The sequence below is a fragment of the Chanos chanos genome, chromosome 11, assembly GCF_902362185.1.
Source record: "Chanos chanos chromosome 11, fChaCha1.1, whole genome shotgun sequence".
Lineage (NCBI taxonomy): Eukaryota > Metazoa > Chordata > Actinopteri > Gonorynchiformes > Chanidae > Chanos > Chanos chanos.
Genome location: NC_044505.1, coordinates 10,784,240 through 10,790,460, shown reverse-complemented (window position 1 = coordinate 10,790,460; position 6,221 = coordinate 10,784,240).

Below are 6,221 nucleotides of genomic sequence, written 5' to 3'. Positions count from 1 at the left end.
TAACACAAGCACTCACTATAATCCTTTAGGAAACATTTGTACTGTACCTCAGACAACCTCTTAACCAACATTAAATTTTTATTTATTTATTTACTTATTTCATATATACAGTATATATACAGTGTGTGTATATGTATGTGTGTGTATGTACGTATGTATGTATATATATATATATATATGTATGTATGTATGTATGTATATATATGTGTGTGTGTGTGTGTGTGTGTATATATATATATATACACATATATATATATATATATATATATATATATATATATATATATATCAGTGATAAATGAATGAACGAATGAATGAACGAATGAAAAACACATGCTTAGTCCTAAAATATCTTCAAAACTGTTTTGATTTACTTATATGCTGCCTGTGTCAGCGATGGGTTATAATGAATTTCTATATCACAAAAATTATATTTCAAATGTTAGAACGGTTTGTATTTCTTACACTTCTCAAGTGTTAATACTGTTCTTGTCCTTTGATGCAGGAAAAGGGATGAAGCGACGTCGTTTTCGACTGATCTTTAAGGCCAGATCTAAAGCCACTTTCACTATTTTAACCTTAAGCTGTGCTCTGACGCGTTTCTTTGATCCTAAAACGTATTCGACAGAGAGCTCTGATAAATATTGGTCTACCAACATTAAGAATAAGAAAATCTGTGATAATTTAATGCTGTCATAGTAGAACTGATAATATAGCCAATAAACTAAAAAATGACAACAGCATTAATATTACATGAACTGGCAAACATATTCAAAATTGCATGACCACAGTAGAACTGGCCTTTGTTTTTACCCGGTCACATTAGGAGCTTATGACAGACGAAGCTGTTTTTTTTTTTTTCTTTTTTCTTTTAATTCAAAAGTTTGGTTTCTGAGCAAAAAAAAAAGGCATCTTCTTCAGCAGTTAGAACAGTCCAAAACCTTCATCAACTTCGTAACCAACATTATAGGCTTTTTGGCTCGCTTCACTCACAACAATAAATTAGTTTATTTGTCATAAAAAAAAAAAAATGAAAAAACATCACATTAACTGCTGAGACATTCATCTAATAAAATGGGTAACAGTTCAAGTAAGGCTAGGGCTGGTGGAAATGGGGAAAATGGGACATTTCATTGGCATTTACAGGGGAACAGAGAGATGATTACAGTCATTTATGCATCACCTCACAAGACAGTGCTTTCTGACTAATCTAAGCAAACAATGCAGAGGACGAGCTAGAACAAGGCTCGCACTGGGCACAGGGCTCTTCATTCTTTAATGAAACCAGTGCCCCTGGCCATTATTATTATTATTATTATTATTATTATTATTATTATTATTTGTGTTGTAGTAAAATGTGTGGTGGTATATTCAGTAATTAAGCAGTAAAGCCTGATAAGCAGCGAAGCCTGCGTTAAAACCAATAGAGCCTGAACTGTGTTAGATAAGTCTTACTTTTTTACCAGTTCCAGGTTAAATATCAAATGCGGTACAAAGTTCATTTTTCAGAGCCCTGTAAAGAATGAGGACCTTCAGAGTCCCATTGAACCTAAAGTTATGGACCCATGAATTCAGTAATCCCCTGTTTATTTTCTTGTCCTCCAATCGACATGTGTACTACCCGCCTGCTCACCTGAGAGAGGGACCACCTTGTTTCTCCAAGCTGAAAGAGAAACTGTGTTAAAAGCACAGTTACATTAAAATAATAAGAAATTGGACATCTTTCTTTTTGCTTTCCACTCTCCTCTAACAGTCTGTGTGGCTGCTCCCGCTGTGCTGGGCCTTGAGAAATCGGCGGTCGGATTTCCTGAGCTCTGTTGTCAGGCAGGCTTGTGTAATTGCCCTGAGCCGGAGGTCTGGTAGGGTTGGCAGGGAGACAGAGATGTGGGAATGCCTGATCTAGCTCACGAAAGCCGGGGAAGAACTGAGCCAGGGGCTAAATGACAACGGCTTGGCAAAATGACCCCTCTGGTAACAGCCCCAGTGCTGTGTGTGTCTGGGTGTGTGTGTGTGTGTTAGTGAGCATTTTGGAAGTGTATGTGCACATGCATAGCCACTGTTGATGAGTTACCCAGATATGTGGTGTAAGCCTTAGTAAATACATAGGCCGATAACTTGAGCGGCTTGTGTATAGAAGAATGAGCCTCAAAGCTCTCTTGTGATTGTGTTGAAGGTTTGAGAACAAAAATCCTTACAGAAACGCAATCACCATTTCTCTGGAAACGCAAAGATTTATTGTATTAGTTATTATGTTAATTGAAGAAATGCAGAATGTCCCGTGGATATTTGCACACACACACCACACACACATGTACACACACACACAGACACAGACACACACCACACACACACACACACACACACAAAGAAAACAGCTTCTCAATTACTTCTATATCTGACAGTAATGGCTGAGTTTCCTGGATATTGCATTTTGTATGATTGCCAATTATTACTCTGTGGAATGTTGGTTAAAATCTTCCACTGGAGCAAACGGCTGCGGCCTGTCTTGTTGTCAGCTATTCAGCACCCCCCCGCCTCCATTGTGTTTTATCGTGCGTGAGGGAGCACTCTGCAGTGAGGTGGCACCCATCCAAGCCTTTGTAACCCCCCCTCTTTTTTTTTCAATTTGATGAAAGCCAGGATATATTTTCTTATCCAAAGTCTGACTCTTTACTCTTTTCAAACAGACCCAGAAGGAGGGACGAAGGAACACAACCGCCTGTCGCTGTTTAAACTTATGTTTAATTCTGGAAACATGGAGATGTCTACTGGACACTGGCCCTCATTAAAAAGTGTCACAGGGTCTTGTTCTTGTGTTCCTCCTTATTCCTCTCCTCCCATTCCATGGGGCAGGGTGGGGGTGGGGGCAGCATTTATACAATAATAACAGCAGAAACCTGTGATATTAAATGCCATTCACTGGGGAAGAGCTATGGCCTGGTGTGTATGGTGACCGTGACTGCAAAGACAATGAGAGAGGGAACTGGTTTTAGCCTTTGTGGCCAGCTCAGTGTGACGTGTTCTTTTCATACATGTGATCTCAGATCAACACAATGACAAGACAGACTGTTGCTTGGGTGGTTTTCAAGAAAGCATAACACACACACACACACACGTGCACATGCACACACACACACACACACACACACACACACACACACACACACACACACGTGCACGTGCACGTGCACACACACACACACACACATACACGTGCGCAGACACACTCATGCAAACACACATGCACACACACACACACACACACACACACACACACACACACACACACACACACATACACATACACACACACGCGCGCAGACACACACATGCACACACACACACGCACATGCACACGCACACGCACACGCACACGCACGCACACACGTACACACACGTCTATTGATACCATCGTGTTTTAAGAAGTCTTAGAATGTAAAGTATAAGATTGGATCTGTCAGAAGTCAGCCGGGCCACACTGACTTTATTGTTATATATCTTCAGCTTATTAAAGGGTGTGGTGTGACTGGAGCAATTGAGAAGACCACTTTCAAGGATTTTTATGAATCGTAATAGTTTAATGAAACTTTTGGGGGAGGGCGGGTAATGAGTGAGAAGTTGCAGTCAAGTTAATGAGCACAAGATGGAAACACAGCACGCTGGAACAGGGGAAGATGTGGTGTTTAGATTAAATCCTGCGAAAGACAGAAAGAGGACTCCAGACTGCTCAGACCTGACAGGCTGAGAATACTTTGGCCGGTACTGAATGTCTGTTAATGTGAATGCCTTTCCTTATTAGGAAGTTAGCATCTATTAGGCCAGACATTTGGATTGGGGAGATATTTGACAAGGAATGATTCTCATACCTCTTAAAGACAGATTTCTGTCAACACCTGCTCACAACACACACATCTGCTCTTCCTCTTTGCCAGATAGTCAGCATTTTTTTTGTTTAACTTTCTCTTATCAAAACAAGAGTTTCTCGAAGATTATTCTCTTAAGCGGTGGAAAAACAAAGTTTATTAACCTGAAGGGAGGGGAATATTTTAGGGGGTTCCTTTATACACGGGTCGAACTAAAACTTCTCGGGGTTTTTTTTCCCCCCAGAAAAATGCATCTCCTCTCTTCCCCTGTTTAGTTCCAACTAGTGCTGTTTGGTCCCCTGTTTGGTTCCTATCCTGTGCTTGTTACATCTGAGAAATTACAGAGCTCTATTTCACGCTGGTGTAAGAATACCTTCATTAGTGACTTAAATAACCAGTGAAAATAAATTATACAATATGAATAAATGTGTTTTTTAAATAGTGATTGGGGAAAATAAATATAGAAATCTATGTCTTTACATGGTTAACCAGATAAATAAATAATAATAAAAAAAAAAAGCTCTCTGATTGGCACAGAAATATCGTTGTAAAAATTCATCTCATAATTTGAGCCCTGCTGCCTTTGTCTCTGTTTAAAATCCGTCATTTCCATTTCAGCTCCGGCACTTTTAGGGCCACATAGTGTTTAATTACTTAAACTGTCACACAATAACCCATTGAAAAATAAATGAGACAGGTTTTCATGTTCCAATTATGTATGGAAATGTGTCCCTTGTGAGAATGTCTGTAATAAGCTCGCTCTCTCTCTCTCTCTCTCTCTCTCTCTCTCTCTCTCCTCCTCCTCCTGCTCCTCTTTTTGTCTCCAAACCTTTTTGCTCAGTCTCCTGCTCCTTTTTCATTATTCCATCTCTCATTCCTTCTTTCTCTCTCTCCACTTGGGGCTAGAACTGCTCTCCACTTCACTGAAAATCAAAACTACACATGGGAAAAAGCAGATATCTTGGCATGGAAAGTGCTAGAGTGGCTGTTCTTATATTTTTTATTCAACCCCAACACACAAGCAAGTCTTTGTCTAAGCACAAAAAAAAAAGAAACTCTTGATGCAACTTCCAGCGCTTTGCATTAAGATGGATCTAAAGAAAAAAAAAAGACAGAGAGAGAGAGAGAGAGAGAGAGAGAGAGAGAGAGAGAGAGAGAGAGAGAAAAGATCAAGCATCAACACCATTTGCTTGAGGATATAAAAAAGATCTACAACTTGCTGCAAATTTCTTACACAAAAGAAGCTAAAATGGCACACTATATCTTCAAAAAACTGTTTCAAATCATCTGCTAGCCTTTGAAATCTTTGGTCTTTCGATTTATCACATCTCATTGTGAGGTTGTTCTTCTTTGATTCTGCAGACCTGAGGGGAACTTAATTACATCTGGGGGTTTTAGAACCGAGATAAGAAACAGTGTGTAATTAGATCATAAAGATTCAAAGATTTGATACGTATTGTAACAATTCAAATTCAAAAAGAGACCAAACCCACTGCCTTTTATGTTGCAAATGATCCAGCAATATCACTGTGAGTCACAGGTGTAATTTTTAAATGATCAATAATTGCTTGAGTTTTAATATGAGTCCATTGGATCGCTAAAGAAGCTGACGATGGAGCCACAGGTTATGTGAGGAGAGCAGTCCAGGCATCTGATTGGTCACGTATTCCTATCAGGCTAGTCCAGGATCGTTCTAGAAATGGATGAGATCTGTAATAGCTTTGGAATGAGAGAGCTGCAGAGCTAGGCAAATGAATGGAATACACTTAAGAACCGAAACAGAAACATTTAGACCCCATTTACCGCTGGCCATTGAAGTGCAGTTTCTCAAGTTTGATCCATCTGTTCTGATCACGGTTTGTGTCTTTTCTTAAGAGAAGAAGATGTGGCATATGCTTTTTTTCTTTTTTCGTTACCTGACTGGGTTCCCTCGTCTTTGCGTTTTTGAAACATTTAACCTGGTAATAGATCGTTCCAGCTCAAGACTCCGAAACAGACTGTGCTTCGTTTTTACAGGAACAGGTTGAAATATTGTAAAAAGTCTTAAGTGCGACATTACTTCTCACATTCGGAGAAGAAAAAAACCACAGTGACTGAGCGCCTTGCATAAGCCACCCAAACTGTTCGCCCAAAAAAAAAAAAAAAAAAGCTTTCAAAAAGAAAGAAAGACAAAAAAAAATGCTCTTACAGAAGCTTTCACAAACAGAGGACAAGGATCAGTTAAAGACAAGTAGAGAGCGCCCATCCACTCACATTATACCCTTCTAGAAACAGACCCAGGCATGTCACCAGGCAACATACCTTCACCTGGCCCATACTTACCATGAACTGAGGAGCACTTGGCGGCCTCACATTCAC